The following is a 19,000-nucleotide window of genomic DNA, read 5'->3' as shown; positions in this document are numbered from 1 at the left end:
AGTAGTTGTTTTTTAAAAACCTTGTAGAACAAGTTCGTATACAAGCTTATCAATTGCTGATTCAACTTCATTCTGAGATATAATTCTATTAAGTCTTTCCTTTTGGTCATACGATATTTTTAACAAGTTAGATTTTTCTAAGTATTTCTCCAACAGACCTATATCAGGGGACTTATTCAGATTATACAATTTTTCATAAAAATACCTAAATTTACTGTCAATTTCATCTGGTTTATAGATAAAGTTTGTTCCATCTCCTAATTTGGAGATCTTTTGCTCAGTCCTTTTTTTCTTTAATTTATGTGTTAACATTAAGTCAACACGGTTATTCTTATAATAATATTTAATATTACGTTTATTTAGATTACGTTCTATCCTGTTTTTGATCTGTGCATTTATCTTTTCTTGGCAGATTTTAATAGCTGATGCTCTCATCTCAGAAAAAAATTGCTTATTGGCTTTAGCAAGATTGTAAAATTCTATATAAAGATCGGACAGACTCTTGTCTACATTCTTTTTTTGATGGCTTGCTAATTTTATCCAGTGTCCCCTAATAACTACTTTACAAGAACACCATAGACATTCCTTAGATAACTCCTCAGAAGTGTTCTCCTTAATAAAAAAAATCAATTAACTTCTCTATATGTTCTACATTTGTTTTATCTTTTAACAGATAATCTGCCAATCTCCAAATCATGGGGGGTCTTCTAGTTCCCACCAGATCTGCAATTACCATATCGTGGTCTGACCAAGTGTTTTCAACAATATAAATTGTAGACATCGCCTGTACTAAATTTAGATTACCCATGATCATATCTATCCTAGCTGCTGAGTTATGAGGGATTGATCTATGCGTAACATTCTTTTCATTAGGATGGAATAATCTCCAGCAGTCAAACAAATCCGCTTTCTTTATCACTCTATTTAATTATGCTGCCTGTCTTTTCAGGGATTTGTCTATTTTTTGATTTTTAGCCAGTTGTTTGTCCAATAAAGTATCAAGAATACAGTTAAAATCACTGGCAATCATAACTGTGCCTTTTTTTCTTTGCTCCACCAGATCCAAAATTTTAACCAATGTTTTAATTGGGTCTTTGTTAGGTAGATACACAATGACCAAAGTGTAATCCACCCCATTCATTTGACCAACCAGAATGATAAACCTCCCGTCTGGGTCTAAATAATTAAAACAGCAATCAAAGGTAACTTCTCTAGAGAAAATTATTGAGACACCACATTTATTTTTTCCTGGTAAGGAAGCAGAATAGATCAGAGGATATTTTTTATAGAACTAAAATTTCTTAGAGTCCGCCATCCAGTGGGTTTCCTGAATAAACCCTACTTGTATATGTTGATTAACAAGGGCATTATATAGATAACCTCGTTTAACAGGAGAATTAAGACCTTGGGCATTAATAGTTAAAACTCTAACCATATCTCAATCTAATTTTCTTCTTTGGTCTCCCTGACCATGTGTACAATATATCCGACCAGTTAAACATGTTACAAAACTGACAAAACAACATAAAAACATTCATATTTACATATAAACCTGGAATACAAAAAATATTCCACGTACTGGGAATCCCATAGAGTCCCACAGGGAGGGGTATATAGATTCGGAGTATCTTATTGGGATCATGTAAATCATAACAAAATGGCTGCCCACACCAGCATTTGGGAAAAAGGCGATTCTTCATTCATGCCTGGATAGAAGCAATTAATTATTTCTTATAGGTGGAGGAAACTACATGCGCCAAAAATTCATATGCAACTTATAACTAATATCAAAGGGTAAAACACTTCCATTTTAATTTCTAATTTAATAAAAATGTCAATGCAATAAAATGAGTCTCTTCTCTGATTCAGTGGATGGTATACTTTTTCATTTATCCGTAATAAATCTGTCCTGTTTTCCATGGACTAGGAAAGTGATAATAAAAAGAAGAGTTTTTTTTTTTTTAACCCCAATGCACATTGAAATATACATGAAAACATAAAAAGGTATAATTCTAGTTATCACTACAGAAAACTATATCTGTTACTACAGAAAGTGCCAACCTGAAAAGTTAAATGGAACATGAAACTATCAAAAAACAACATAGACCTTACAATAGTATATAAACAAAAGGCTGTTTTTACCCTGTACACACCAAATGAGGTATTCACAGACAACGCACATGATATATAAAGTTGTAATAAGTAAATCAATGTTTCAGATTTGAAAAAAAAAAATCCACCAGTAGAAGTAAATTTATATTCATTGCATTTTATTTATAAGCTCTGCTGCTCTTAAACATATGCACTAAGGATCTCCTCAATGGGGCTACTAAGCTGGTGGGTAGCTATATGAGGATCAACGAAGGACCACAACTTAATCATTACTGGACGGCATGCCAGAACTGAATACAACTTAATTCCTGCCACATATATGGAGGCTCATGACATTTCTAATTTGTAATCTAGCACTTTGGATAATACAGGCGTAATGCACTGTAAACTGAGGCCTACATTGGGTAGTTGGCGCCTGTGAATTTTCCATTGGAATGCAAAGGTGATATTCTAAGCACCAGAGTTACCAGGCATTAAAATAGTGGTTATGGTGCTCATATTCGGCAAAATAATCATCCTATTGGGGGTCATGAGGACATTTTTTATCGCATGTGAGTGAAAAGTGATAATTTAGCACCCTCTAAGTCTAATTTAACACTCCCTGTTTCCATCTATTACCCAAAATATTTATATGTAAAAAGGAGTGGTGTCTTGCAAAACCTTTAAATGTCTGAAACAAATATATTTAAAATTCCTCAGCCTATCACCAATATCCAAAAATGGACAAAAGTGATATTGCTAATGGTAAAGATGAAAATTATAGAAAGGGGAAGCTGGGCTTTGGGTGTGCCATAGACAAATACAGATTACCCATTAGGAGACCAAGGCAGTGGGCTCCTGTCTGGGCCTGGAGATCTGGCTCTGAGTGGGTTTTCCTCAAGCCAATGAGCTAGCAGGGAGCTATCTTAGTTGATGGAGCATTGTGGTCTGAGGTCTGCCAGGTCTTAGAGTCATTGAGCATGACAATCACAGAGTCATTGAGCACACACCCCTACACAAACACACACACAAATATTCAGCCACTACACACACCACTCAACCAGCACACACAGACACAATCAGCACCCACTATACAGCTTTCAGCCTCCTCCATACACACAACACTTAGTGAACACACAAACATCTCAAAGAAACACCCCAGGGACTTAGAAGGGGGCCTCAATCTGGTACCCTACCTAAGGCCTGGGCAACCTTAATCCAGCTCTGGCCGTGGATAACCCCAGTTTTGGTCAGATGGCTGCAAACATTTTGACACAGAACTGGACAACATTTCCAATAGCCCATTGGCATTATAACTAGAGAGGCATGCAGTAGTTATGATGCTCAGACTGCCCCTTAAGTAGATCAACCAATTAAATTATCCTTTAGTTATTATGCGTTGGGTGTAAATCCCCTGTGTCATAGTTGAAGCTGAAGTCTTCTGGCTAAACAGATCTTTTTAAAAATTATTATAAATGAGTGTTTACAATGATGAAGACTAGAGAGACCCGTGGAGTCTGACTGAGTCTCCCTGTAACATCTCCCGTGAGTCTGAATACACACTGCACAGTGTGATCAGTGCTAGGTGTTCAGGCTTCCCAACTGTACCAATTTCAGTGAACAGTCCCTATTTCAGGGCACTGTCCCGACTTTGTTGCCTGGTGTCCTGCTTTTGAGGTAACTCGCTAAAAGCATGCCCGTAATTAGATGCTATGAGGTTAGGGCCGGCAGCTTAGTAGCTTATGGAATTTAGGATAAGTGTTAGGGGCAGGTTAGTTATGGGTTGTTGAGGATTCTGAGGCTTACAATATATACAGCAAAAATTCTATGTTGCATGTGTATAGGAAATTTTTTTAAAAAACAACATAATACTACAACAACATAAGCCATAATCATCGCACTTATGACAAATCACGGCTTGAACTATCTTGCTTTGCAGGTAATGCATCTATCTCATATATTAATTTCCCCTTAATTTCCCCTTTTACGTTGCATTACTGTAATAAATTAACTTTTGCACGATATTCAAATTTTTCGAGTATCACCTGTATATACTTTAACCCCTTAACGACGAGTGACGGACGAGGTCCGTCACTCAGGGGATTGCCTTAACGACGAGTGACGGACCTCGTCCGTCACCCGTTAAAATTAACCCCAGATCGCCGCAATCGCGGCGATCGTGGGGTTAATGGTGCTCCGGTCTGCCTCTGCATTAGAGGCAGACCGGGAGCACCGGATCGGGCTGTCAGAGTACATGTGCCCGCTCTGACAGCATGCCAGAGCGGGCACATGTGCTCTCTATACTCACCTCCGCCTCCCTGCACTTCCTGGTTCTGTGTGAAGTGCAGGGAGCCGGATCTTCAGTGATCCTGCCCCCTGGTGACAAAACAATAAAGTTAAATTAAAATCCCACCCCCCTTTACCCATTTTAATATAAAATTAACCCCTTCCCTGCCAATTGATCACTGACTACAGTGATCAATTGGCAGGGATTACATTTTACTATGATCTGATTTTTTTTTTTAACCCCTGAGGGTTAATTATTTTTTTTTTTAACCCTCAGGAGTTAAATTTATTTTATTAATTAATTTAAATTTTTTAAAGTTGTAAATTTAGCTAGCTGGGGAGGGTGGAAGTTAGTGGGGAATTGGGGGATTTAGTATTAGGCTAACTAGGGGTTAACGTTAAAAAAAATTAAAAATAAGCTTTAAAAAGTTAAAAAATTAAGTTAAAAAAAGTTTTAATAACGTTTAAGTAAAAAATGTAAAAAAATAAACCCTTTACCCAGTCCAAATAAAAATTAACCCCTTCCCTGCCAGTAGATCACTGCCTACAGTGATCAAAATACAGATCACAGTATTATACTGTGATCTTATTTTTTTTTAACCCCTGACGATTAACTTTTATTTATTTTTTAACCCTCAGGGGTTAAATTTATTTAATTAACTAATTTAAATATTGTATAATTAAACATTTTGCTAGCTGGGGTGGGTGGGAGTTATGGGAAAATGGGGAATTTACTGTTAGTGCTGCTTACTGCTAGTTAGGGGTTAACGTAAAAAAAAAGCTTAGAAAAATGTTAAATCCGTAAAAAAAAGTTTTACGAAAGTTTAGGAAACTTTAAAAAAATTAATAAGCAAAACAAAAGTTTAAAAAATAGTTTTAAAAAGTAAAAAAAGTTTTAAAAAGTAAAAAAATACATTTAATAACGCTCATTACCACTACACCTGGTACAAGCTAGCGGAAAAATGATCCCACGCTAAGGTTCAAAATATGCCTTTTAAAATACCCTGGGATGTCTTCTTTAAGAAATGGTATGGCTTTATGGGGTATTTGGTTTATATAGCCTGGTAGAATACTCTAAAATGGGACATGGGCACAGCGTAAAAATGCAAAGTTTGAAAAAAAATGGAGTGGCTGTGTCCCAAATGTGCCCCTCCGATGTCCACATATACCTGGCAAAGGTACATACGGGGGTATTTTTGTACTCAGCAGACATAGCTGAGCAACATATGAAGTATTATACAGTGGTAGTACACATAAGGTTTGCAAAATATACTGTGCAAACTCACTTTGTGTGTCAAAAAGGCAGAAAAAACACTTATTACCACTACACCTGGTACAAGCTAGCGGAAAAATGATCCCACGCTAAGGTTCAAAATATGCCTTTTGAAATACCCTGGGATGTCTTCTTTAAGAAATGGTATGGCTTTATGGGGTATTTGGATTATATAGCCTGGTAAAATACTCTAAAATGGGACATGGGCACAGCGTAAAAATTGAAAGTTGGGAAAAAAAAATGGAATGGCTGTGTCCCAAATGTGCCCCTCCGATGTCCACATATACCTGGCAAAGGTACATACGGGGGTATTTTTGTACTCAGCAGACATAGCTGAGCAACATATGAAGTATTATACAGTGGTAGTACACATATGGTTTGCAAAATATACTGTGCAAACTCACTTTGTGTGTCAAAAAGACAGAAAAAAACGCTTATTACCACTACACCTGGTACACGCTAGCGGAAAAATGATCCCACGCTAAGGTTCAAAATATGCCTTTTGAAATACCCTGGGGTGTCTACTTTAAGAAATGGTAGGCCTTTGTGGGGTAGTTTGAATTTAAAACCTGCGAAGATGCTTGGAAATTGCACTTAGGCCCGGCGTCAAAATTCAAAGTTCGGTAAAAACTGATATGGCTTGGTCTCCTATATGGCACTGTAGCTTCACGAAATAGTGCCATAGACATACAATGGGGGTGTCCTTTTACTCAGAAGACTTAGTTGAGCATAATTTGGGGGGTTTGAACTTAGTGGCACATATGAAATATACAAAATGCCCAGCAAAAATGCAATCCATATGTAAAAAATGCACAAAATTATTTTTTACCACATACTTTGTCATGTAATGGTAAAAAAATGGGGGCATGTTAAGGCACAATATGCACCTTATGAGATACCCTGGGTGTCTACTTTTACAAATGGTAGGCCTTTGTGGGTTTTTTTTGAACAGTCAAACTGTTATAATAACCCAAATGGAAGCATAGGCTCATTAAATCCGTCTCTCAAAATTCTACTGTGAATACTGAAAAGGACAGGTCTCCTGTATGGCACTGTAGCTTCACGAAATAGTGCCATAGACATACAATGGGGGTGTCCTTTTACTCAGAAGACTTAGCTGAGCATAATTTTGAGGGTTTGAACTTAGTGGCACATATGAAATATACAAAATGCCCAGCAAAAATGCAATCCGTATGTAAAAAATGCACAAAATTATTTTTTACCACATACTTTGGCATGTAATGGTAAAAAAATGGGGGCATGTTAAGGCACAATATGCACCTTATGAGATACCCTGGGGTGTCTACTTTTACAAATGGTAGGCCTTTGTGGGGTTTTTTTGAACAGTCAAACTACTATAAAACCCCAAATGGAAGCATAGGCTCATTAAATCCGTCTCTCAAAATTCTACTGTGAATACTGAAAAGGACAGGTCTCCTATATGGCACTGTAGCTTCACAAAATAGTGCCAAAGACATACAATGGGGGTACCGTTGTACTCAGCAGAAGTAACTGAACACATAATAAAACTTTGTACAGGAATAGCACACACCAACTTTACAAAATACACATGAGAAGTTCTTTGTTATAAGTTTGTGTGCGAAAACCCCCCAAAAACACAATTTTACTCCAATATTTAGCAGAGGTTGGCGGTAAAATGGCTACGTAGAAAGTGTCAAAACAACCTTAGGTAAATAGCCTGTGGTGTCTACTTTATATAAATATATACTTTTGTGTGGCAATTTTGTTTTCTTTTATGGCTATAAAGCTTACAAGACAAACATACCAAATTCTAAAATCGCTCCACATTAAAAGTTTATTTTACTCCTTGTGCTTTGTGACCTGTAACTACCAAAAAAAACTGAAAATCACAGACACATTATATATTCTGTAAATCAGAACAAATAAATGAATTTATTTTTAATTACTTTCCTTAACCTGCACTAATTAGGCACACATTATTATTGCAAAAACTGTAAAAAAAATCAAATTTTTTCATTTTTTTTGCATTTTTCTGTATTTTTTTATAATAAATAAGCATGTATATATATATATATATATGTTACATCAAATGAAAGCCCTTTCTGTCCTTTAAAAAACGGTATATAATATGCGTCGGTGCAATAAATTAGTAAAATGCAAATTGCAGTTGAACGCAAACAGCAAAAAATGCAAAAAATGCCGTTGTCACAAAGTGAAAGACAAGCTTCCGAAGCTCTGTCCTTAAGGGGTTAAGTAGTGATTTTTCGTTTATATGGCTGCTATTAACCCCTTAAGGAATCATGACATGTCACACATGTCATGTATCCTTAAGAGGTTAAACATATGTCTATTTACTAACTAAATTGGATGGACTACATTTGTTCAAAATGGTCAAATTTGACTGATATGGCAATCTTCATATTTATTAAAGCCAATTCCAGACTGAATTTGGTCAACCTGTCAAAGTCTCCACCATGCAACCAGATACATTCGATATCTGGTAAAAAATCTGTTTTTTTTGCGCCCAAACCCTACGCCAGTGATAGATCCCAAAATATTCACAAAGTGATTTTATAGTAAATTGTGATACAATGCAACTTATAGAATGCGCATTCGCAAATTATTGTTTACTTGCTTTTGCAAGCATAACATAATTTTTAATTTAAACTATTTGCCCACTGACAACATTAGAAGCCAATGGACAAATAGTTAAAAATCTTCAGTCGAACAAGGGTTAACTGATGCGGCAGCTGGCCAGTGCTTGCTAACCAACGGCCACAGTAAAATATGGTAAAATAATTGCTTATGTGTGTTGATACAGTCCCCATATTACTGTAAGGGAGGTTGAACACCTTATTTATGATCTAACCCGCCATCCCCCGGGTGGGGGTATAAACAGGGCCGGTGCAAGGATTTTTGCCGCCCTAGGCAAAAGAAAGATTTGCCGCCACCCCCTCCCCTCTCCCACCCCCCCTTTCTTAGCGGTCTCTCCTCACCCCCCTCCCCTAGTTGTCTCTCCACCACCCCCTCCCTCCTTTAGTGGTCTCTCCTTCCCCCACGTTCTCCTCAACCCCCCCTCCCTGTGTTCTCATCTCCCCCCGTGTTCTCCTCTTCTTCTCCCCCGTGTTCTCCTCTTATTCCCCCCTCCATGTGTTCTCCACTTCTTCCCCCCTCCCTGTGGTCTCCTCTTCTTCTCCCCCGTCCCTGTAATCTCTTCTTCTCCCCCCTGTAATCTTCTCTTCTTCTCCCCCCTCCGTGTAATCTTCTCCCTCCCCCCTGTAATTTTCTTTTCTTCTCCCCCCTTCCCTCCCTGTAATCTCTTCTCCTCCCCCTAATCTTCTCTTCTTCTCCCCCCTCCCTGTAATCTTCTCTTCTTCTCCCTCCAATCTTCTCCACTCCCCACTCCCTCCCTGTAATCTCCCCCCTCCCTCCCTCCCTGTAATACTCTCCCCCTCCCTCCCTGTAATACTCTCCCCCCTCCCTCTAATATTCCCCCCCTCCCTCTCTCTCTGTAATACTCCCCCCCTGTAATATTCTCCCCCCCTCCCTCCCTGTAATACTCTCCCCTCCTCCCTGTAATATTCTCCCCCCTCCCTCCCTCCCTCCCTGTAATACTCTCCCCCTCCCTCCCTGTAATATTCTCCCCCCTCCCTCCCTCCCTGTAATACTCTCTCCCTCCCCTCCCTCCCTGTAATACTCTCCCCCCCCCAACCCCTCAAATCTTCTCCTCACCTCCCCTGTAGCGTGGCCGAGCTCCTCTCCAGTCCGCGACCCGGCCGGACTGACAGGAAGTGCACACTGAGAGTGTGCACTTCCTGTTAGTCCAGCCGGGTCGCGGACCGCAGAGGAGCTCGGCCACGCTACAAGGAAGGGGAGGTGAGGCAGTGCGGCAGCCGTCTGAGCGCTCTCTACAGAGCGCTCAGGCGGCTGTGGCATTTAAAGGGCCGGCTATGGGGGCACAGGGCGCCCCCTCCTATATGGCGCCCTAGGTGGCTGCCTAGTTCGCCTTATAGGAAGCACCGGCCCTGGGTATAAATGATAAACAGTCGGTGGCCTCTCACCGTTACTATAACTAGCGACTAACCTTGGTTTAATTTTAGTTTGTGACCATTTAGCATTTTTATAGAACCATAACACCAGGTAATCAATCCATTGTGAAATGTTGGGAATACTAAGTGCTTTTAAAATTTAAAGGAACACCATAGTGTCAGGAACACAAACATGTATTCCTGGCACTATAGTGTTAAACCCACAATTTAGTTCCGTGGCCACCCTTTGTTCCAAGTTTTTCCAAATTTGATGATATCATCCAATTCAATCCTTTCCCACAGGAAAAGGGCATTGGGAGGCAATTGCGCATGGGTGGCAAAACGCCACAGTGCGCAAATCAGCATCTCCTCATAGAGATGCATTGAATCATCAATGCATCTCTATGGGGAATTTTAAGTGACTTCATGCTACTAGAGTGAAGGTCACTAGAGATGTTACTAGGCAGTAATGGAAACACTTGTTAATTTACTCACTCCCTTCCGAAGGTGGGGATAATACCACCACGCTGAGTTCATAGAGCAGTTAGCCTGCTCTATCCTTGTAAGTATAATTTTACTTCCTTTTATTGGAGATTATTCTATTTTATTGAGAGCACTATCTGTTGCCTTTTTTATTCCTTCCTGATTGTGTGGACGTGGTGGACAGTTGCTGCATATTCTTTAAAGCGGGGATTATACCGATGTACGCCCGTACTGCTAAAGCTGGCTATAGCTCTTTTAAATGTGAGTGTTCTATCGCTAATGTTTTACTTATAAAATACTGTACTTAACAGGCTTCACTATCACCTATCCCTGTGTTTATCTTCCATATTATCTATGTTCAAGTCGAACTGAGGACAGTACATCCTATCAAGCACTGGCTTTCATCTTTGGATAATAAGAACTTACACTATGAGACTGCTTTGTACTAGGCCTATCCTTGCTAGATACAGTTGTATCATTAGATTTTTTTTTTTACTTGTGGCTCAACCCTTCCATTTTTTCTTGTCTTTTTGCATGAAAATGCCTGCATATAATGAGTATCGTCACCAGAACAACTGTGGTGGAATCTCGGTAAAAATAAATTTAGTAGGCCGAGATTACCACGTGGCATGTGTACGTGCATATGCTGACGTATCGATCAGTTGGTTGCACGAGGCAAGATACGATCAGTAGTGTACGGAGCATGTGCAAGAATACAGGATGTAGTATTCCCCTCCTCCATTGTGCTGAACAAGCCATGCGGTCAAGCAGGAAGTTAATTCTTATTTGTATTGATTGGTCAAGAGAATGTGCGGGTGGAGCTTAATATGGGAAGAGTTATGTGCCTATATAAGGAGCCTGCACTATTGTCCGGGGCTCAGAACTTGCTGTATTTTGGTGACATTAGTCCCTCTGAGTCCCGATCGGTGATCCAATAAAGAATCTCTTCCTTCCTGAAGAAACCTGTGTCCATCTCTCTGTGCTTGGCTTCCGTCAGTTTCTCCGGTATCATTTGGTGCATTGGCCGGGAAGCTCATCGTTCAACAGTAGCTGAGAGGCAGAGGCGTGAGACGGTCTATCTTTGCCCACGTTCTCTACGGCTGCACCCCTGAACTTCTGCGTGGACCTCCCTTCGTCTCGGCGCCACTGGTCTGTTGTCCAGGAGATCATCGGCCTCTACGTAAGAAGTGCTGGGGTGTCCCCGTCGATGAGTGTGAACTCAGGTTCAGGAACGAGGAGGTAAGACAACTGCTGTTTTAGACGGCAGAACCCACTAGGGGTATACCGATTGTGCGGTAGGCCCAAAGGGGTTTGAATCTGTGTATCTGCCCCCTCTGTCGGAGGGAAGGCGCACCGCTCGATCGAACGCTCTTTAGTCAGACCGTTTGATTTTGTTAGTCAGGCGGGGTCCTGGTGTAAATAGCCCTAGCCGGACACCGGTGTCTTGTCTAGACTAGCGTTCTAGGGTGTATATTACGTTCGCTAGGTCGGAGGGACCGGGAGACTAAGCGGCGCCTGTGTAAATTCGGTTCGCTAGCTCTCAACCTATCTGGGCTAAGTGGGAAGGCGTGTAAATTTGGAACCCACTAGACTTTTGATAGTGCGACTAAGAGGCGCCTGTGTAAATTCGGTTCTCTAGCTCGCTATATGTGGTGATTGGGCAGTGTGGCTAACCAAAACGGGTGTATATAGTTTTAGGTAGTCCATTCAAGGTACTGGCCAATAGTTTAGTTGGGAATTGTAAATGTGATAAAGATTGTTTAGTAAAGTGTATATCTTGTTAGATAGTGCGAGCTCAGCCGTCTAGCGAGAGTGTTAATAGTGTGTTGCTGTATTATAGTGCACGGTACCATAACCCTGTATATTTACTGACACTGTATATAAGTACTAATCATTGTCGTCTATTGCATGTTTAACACCATAACCACTAATAATTGTATTGTGACCTTAACTTGTGCTTTGACCTATGCTAACCGTACTGTAACCGCTATTTGTAAAAGACGATGTTACTGGGGTGTGTTATAGACGGGTAATTCATATATAGAGAATTATAGCGTGGGTGACTGTATAGTTTCGCCAAAGGGCATAATATTGATTATATAGTGACTGGTGTAACAGCTGTGTGTGTACGGGAATTCCCTGAGTGTTTATTGTTATTGTGTACGTTTCACTTGGTAACCGTACCACGTGGTGCTGTTGCCAGAGGAAACGGGTGTGATTGTTGAATAGTACGCGTGTATAGTATTCGTTGTCGACGACGTTCCATTGTTAAGTATGGGTGCGTCGCAGTCAACGATTCCGGATCCCTTAGGTTGTATGGTGAAGAATTTTAAAAAGGGATTCAAAACTTGTGATTTTGGGGTTAAAATGTCTCCTGTACGTTTGGTCACTTTGTGTACTAGGGAGTGGCCTACTTTGGTTGCGGCATGGCCGCCACGTGGCAGTTTGGATCCAACTCTGGTACAGCGCTTACACGTGGCTGTATCAGGTAGGCCTGAACTTTACGGCCAGTTTCCTTATATTGATTGTTGGAGACAGGCCGTAAATGACTCGCCAAAATGGCTCCAGACATGCCACGAGGAGCAGTGTCGCCTCATGGTAGCTAGGACTTGTTTGTCCACTAGAACTGGTGTTAGGCCCATTTTGGACACGCCCCCTGAGTCCGAGATCCCTTTGCCGCCCCCTTACTTTCCGTTAAGAGGAAGTGACGCAAATGCAGGAAGTCCTGCAACCCTCCCCTCATTACCCTCATCCACTTCCGCTTCCTCCTCCAGTACAGGATCCACCCCCCCTCGTACTAAATCTCCCCTTCCGGAATCAGAACCAACCCCCATTAAAAACGAATATCCTGATTTGGCGCCACTTCAGACTTCCGGTCAAGCTTCATCTAGCTCGGCTCGAAGTGTTTTATTTACAACCTTTTCCCAAAACCAAGCTCCCACATCCCCATACCCTATTTCTCCCCGACTGGAACCTATGACTGACGCCCCTCCACGTAGCCCCATACAGACCCGACAGTTGACCGGTGCCCAACAATTAAAGCACTATCAGATGCCTCTTCGCCTGAATCCTGGGCCAGCCTATATCGATGCCGCAGGCCAAATGGCACATGCTGACCCAGTCTTTGTATATGTCCCATTCACGACAACCGATCTCTTAAATTGGAAGACCCACAATTCCTCGTATACTGAGAAACCACAAGCTATGACTGATCTGTTCACCTCAATAGTACAGACACATAACCCGACATGGGCTGATTGCCAGCAGTTATTAATGACTTTATTCAACAATTAGGAAAGGACAAGAATTAATCAAGCGGCCATTAAAGCACTAGAGGATAAAGCCCGTACTTTAAACCAAGCCAATCCATCAGCATGGGCCGCAACACATTATCCCAACACCGATCCCGATTGGAATGTAAATGGTGCTGATATGGTTCAACTCAGAGCCTATAGAGACGCTATAATTGCTGGCATGAAAGCCGGAGGAAAGAAAGCCATTAACATGTCGAAGACAGTTGAGGTGATTCAGAAAAGTGATGAAGCGCCCAGTGTCTTTTATGACCGATTATTGGAGGCATACCGCTTGTATACCCCCTTTAATCCGGAAGACGCAGATAATTCCCGAATGGTGAACTCCGCCTTTGTCAGCCAAGCTTACGGAGATATTAAGCGCAAGCTACAAAAGTTAGAAGGGTTTGCAGGTATGTCCATCACCCAACTAATGGAGGTAGCGAATAAGGTTTATATGAATAGGGAAACAGAAAGTAAGAAAGAGGAGGAGCGCAAGATGCGTAGAAAGGCTGATATGCTAGCGGTAGCGATCGCAGGCGTAGATAGACGGGGTCCAGATAGAGGCGATAGTAGATGGAGTAGGGAGCCTTTGAGTAGGAATCAATGCGCGTATTGCAAGGAAGAAGGGCATTGGAGGAATGAATGTCCACAAAGAGAGCAGTACGAGAGAGACCTACCCAGGGCAGGTTATGGAAACTTTAGAGGCAGAGCGAGAGGTAGAGGAGGCCCCGGAGGGAGTAATGGTAATGGAGGGAGTAATGGTAATAGAGGGAGTAATGGGAACAGAGGAAGTGTTAGGGAAGACAGGTATATTCCAGCAGCGCAAAGGTCCCGCGATAGAGAAGGTAGGGACTTTGTAGGATTGGCTGACACGGTCATGGAGGACTATTGATACCGACTGGGCTCCATCCCCCTTGGTCGAGCGGAGCCTATGGTCGATGTATCAATAGGGGGAAAAAGGAGTGCGTTCATGATCGACACTGGTGCTGAACATTCAGTGGTGACTAATCTAGTTGCTCCTCCATCTGGAAGGACTATTACTGTGATAGGAGCAACTGGAAGAAGTGCTGAAAAACCGGTTCTTAAAAGTCGACTCTGTACATTGGGAGGCCACGTAGTAAAACATCAATTCCTTTATATGCCTGAATGTCCAGTCCAATTGCTGGGACGTGATATGCTATCTAAGTTACAAGCGCAGATTACGTTCCTACCAAATGGAACAACATCTTTAAAGTTTAATGGACCTTCAGGTATCATGACATTATCCGTACCAAAGGAAGAAGAGTGGCGACTTTATACAGCGTTGACTAGCCAAAACCCTAGGAGTGATGAGACATTATTTAACATACCAGGAGTTTGGGCAGAGAACAACCCACCAGGACTGGCCCGCAATATTCCACCTATAAAAATTGAACTAAAACTTGGGGTTTATCCAGTGAGCCTAAGACAATACCACATCCCGCAGAAGGCTAAGAAGAACATCCAATCCTATCTGGATAAGTTCATACGGTATGGTATCCTAAAATTCTGTACTTCCCCCTGGAACACCCCATTGCTGCCTGTTCAAAAGCCCGGTACAGATGAGTATCGACCTGTGCAGGACTTGAGAGCAGTCAATGATGCGGTTGTTAGTATACATCCAGTTGTACCCAATCCATATAACCTGCTTGCTTTAATTCCGGGCAGGGCTACTTACTTTACAGTCTTAGACCTCAAAGATGCCTTCTTTTGCCTCCGAATTGCCGCAGAAAGTCAATGTATTTTCGCTTTCCAATGGGAGAACGCTGTAACGGGCTCAAAACGCCAAATGACTTGGACAAGACTGCCCCAAGGGTTTAAAAATTCACCTACCTTATTTGGTTCAGCCCTAAGTCAAGATCTACTGGATTTCGCGTCCATCCCAGGAGAGTGTGTATTGTTACAATATGTAGATGACTTGTTGATAGCAGCAGTTACAAAATAAATCTGTCAGCAAGCAACGCACGATCTACTACACATTCTCTGGAAGGCAGGATACAAGGTGTCTAGAAAGAAGGCTCAGTTGTGTTTGCCAACTGTCAAATATCTGGGATTCCATATCTCTGAAGGTCAAAGAATTATGGGGCCAGAGAGAAAAGAAGCTGTCTGCCAAATACCAATACCCAAGAATAAAAGACAAGTGCGAGAATTCTTGGGGGCAGCAGGCTTCTGTAGGATATGGATTCCCAGCTACGCGATACTGGCAAAACCTCTGTATGCAGCTATCAAAGGTACAGAGCACGACCCCTTCTTATGGACTCAAGAACAGCAAACGGCATTTGAAGATGTGAAGAAGGCTTTGATGAGTGCCCCAGCATTAGGTCTACCTGATCACACACGACCATTCTACCTGTATGTACATGAGCAAAGAAGAATGGCTGTGGGAGTATTGACACAGTACTTGGGATCATGGCAAAGACCTGTTGCCTACATGTCTAAGCAATTGGATGCAGTGGCCAGCGGACTTCCACCTTGTCTAAGAGCCGTAGCTGCAGCCGCCCTGCTAGTAGCGGAAGCCGATAAACTCACTCTGGGTCAAGAACTTTATGTACGAGTCCCACATGCAGTACAGACGTTGTTGGATTACAAAGGAAATCATTGGTTTAGTAACAGCCGTATGACCAAGTATCAAGCAATGTTGTGTGAAAACCCCAGAGTGCATTTAGAGACTGTAAACACCTTAAATCCAGCTACCCTTTTGCCACAACCTACTGAAAGTCAACATGATTGTTTGGAAGTAATGGATGAAGTATTCTCAAGTAGACCAGATCTTCGTGATTTTCCCATCCAGAACCCCGATGTTCAATATTATACCGACGGCAGTAGTTATGTGAAAGAAGGGATCCGCTATGCAGGATATGCAGTAACAACAATAGACAAGGTGATAGAAGCTCGGCCACTGGCGAAAGGAACATCAGCACAAAAGGCAGAATTGATAGCACTGACACGAGCGTTACAATTGGCTGAAGGTTTAAGAGTGAACATCTACACGGACTCCAAATATGCGTTTTTAACCACTCATGCCCACGGAGCTTTGTATAAAGAAAGAGGACTACTGAATTCAGAAGGCAAAGAAATCAAATACGCAGCTGAAATCCTACAACTATTGGAAGCAGTGTGGGAGCCGAAAGAAGTCGGTATCATACATTGTCGAGCGCATCTGAGAGGAGATGGTGATGTAACTAAGGGAAATCGGATGGCAGATAGTGCAGCTAAGCGTGCTGCTGAATCAGGAAGACAGGAGTATGTGGGGCATATAGCTGCTCTTATACCAACTCCACTGTCCCAATGGACTCCAGTTTATACAGCTCAAGAAGAGGAGTGGTTAAAGACTGAACCAGGAAAGTATTTGGAGAACAAGTGGTATCAGCTAGAAGATGGAAGAATAGTCATACCAGCATCACTAGCGGTAGAAATTGTCCAAAATTATCACAACGGGACACATTCTGGGAGAGACAGCACAGAAGAATCTCTCAGAAAACATTTCTACATACCAAGATTGTCCAACTTGACTCAGGCCATTGTACGAAGATGTGTAACGTGTGCTAAAAATAATGCAAGACAAGGACCAGTAAAGCCACCAGGAGTCCAGTTTATGGGGGGACTCCCCATGTCCGATTTACAAATTGACTTTACAGTGATGCCTAAATCGGGTGGACATCGTTACCTGCTGGTAATTGTGTGCACCTATCCAGGCTGGGTAGAAGCATGTCCTACTCGTACAGAGAAAGCAGGAGAAGTTGTGAGATTCCTGCTACGAGAAATAATACCCCGATATGGACTACCCTGTTCTATAGGATCGGACAATGGTCCAGCTTTTGTTCATCAGTGCCTACAACAACTGACTCATATGCTTGGTATAAAGTGGAGGCTTCATACTGCATATAGACCCCAGAGTTCTGGTAAGGTAGAGAGAATGAATAGAACTATTAAGAATCAGTTGGCTAAAATGTGTCAGGAAACCCAACTTAAGTGGAACGTTCTCTTACCCATAGCTCTATTGCGAATCCGCAGTACCCCTACCAGAAGGATGGGCCTCTCTCCTTTTGAAATCATGTATGGGCGACCACCTCCCGTACTTGGTAACTTAAGGGGGGATTTGAGTCAGTTGGGAGAAGGAATTACCCGGCAGCAGGTTGTAGAGTTGGGTAAGACTATGGAGGAGGTACAGAAATGGGTACCTGAGGGTACCTGAGGTCTCTACCTCTAAGGGAGGTAGAGACTTGGTGGTTTGTCCGTCCAGGCGAGCTGTTTCCTTCGTTCCTCGCGGTCCATCCAGTCACTTAAACACCGGCCGCGAGGAATCCACGTCCTTTTCTAGCAGGACGCTCAATACGTGACGTCATGACGCTATTACGACCGACCTGTCACTCAAGTGTCCGATATCCAATCGGTACTTGTCAGAGGCGTGCTTACCATCCAGAGCCAGGGTATTTAAGCTTACTTCTCTCTTCTGCTCATTGCCCTGTCGTGGTTCTAGCTTGTCTAGTCACTCAGTGCTCTGGTATTCTAGTTTGCTCCTTTTGGTTTTGACTCGGCTTGTTGTACTACCCTGCTTCTCTGTTATCCCTTGACCCGGCTTGTCTCTCGCTTATCTGTCTTCCCGTTCCCTCGACCTTGGCTTGTCTCTGACTATTCTCTATTACTCTCGGTACGTTAGTCCGGCCATTCTAAGGCCCGGTATACGTACCTTTCCACTCTTTGTACTCTGCGTGTTGGATCCCTGTCCCGATCCTGACATTACGACAGGGCCAATGGATCCTGCAGGTACTAACAGTCAGCTTGGCTCTTCGGATCCCAAGTTTGACTCCATGGAGCATAGAATGGATCAGATGGCTTTGGCACTACAGGCACTATTGTCTCGTGCTAATAATCCACCTGAGGAGACACGTACTCCTTCTATTTCTCCTGCAATCTCAGGTCTAGAGGTAGCCACTGTAGGTGCTTCTTCCCGTATTACCCCACCAGTACGTTATGGCGGGTCACCGGAGAAGTGTCGTGGCTTTCTGAACCAGATTAGCATCCATTTCGAATTACAACCACGCTCTTATCCTACAGATAGAGCGAAGGTTGGATTTATTATTACTTTACTCATTGAGAAAGCTCTGAGATGGGCCAATCCTTTATGGGAGAATGATAATCCACTAGTCTATAATTATAATGCCTTTGTAGCTGCGTTTAGAAGAACTTTTGACCCTCCTGGTAGAAAGGTCAATGCAGCTAGATTACTGTTGCGCCTTAGACAGGACAATCGAACACTTGTGGATTATGCACTAGAGTTCAGATCCTTGGCGGCAGAAATTAAGTGGAACGAACAGGCTTATATAGATGTGTTTCTGAATGGGTTATCAGATGTAATTCTTGACGAGGTCGCTACTAGAGAACTCCCTGAGAATTTGGAGGATTTAATTTCTTTTATATCTCGTATTGATGAACGCTTAAGAGAGAGGCAGAACACTCGAGATAGGACCCGTAGACCCTCCTTTAAATTAGCGCCTACCTTTCAAAATTCTGAGTTCGAGGACTTACGTATTCCTGAACCTATG

This window comes from Pelobates fuscus, chromosome 6 (genome assembly GCF_036172605.1).
Source record: "Pelobates fuscus isolate aPelFus1 chromosome 6, aPelFus1.pri, whole genome shotgun sequence".
Classification (NCBI taxonomy): domain Eukaryota; kingdom Metazoa; phylum Chordata; class Amphibia; order Anura; family Pelobatidae; genus Pelobates; species Pelobates fuscus.
The sequence above is the reverse complement of the archived record's forward strand: the minus strand, read 5'-3'. Positions refer to the sequence as shown.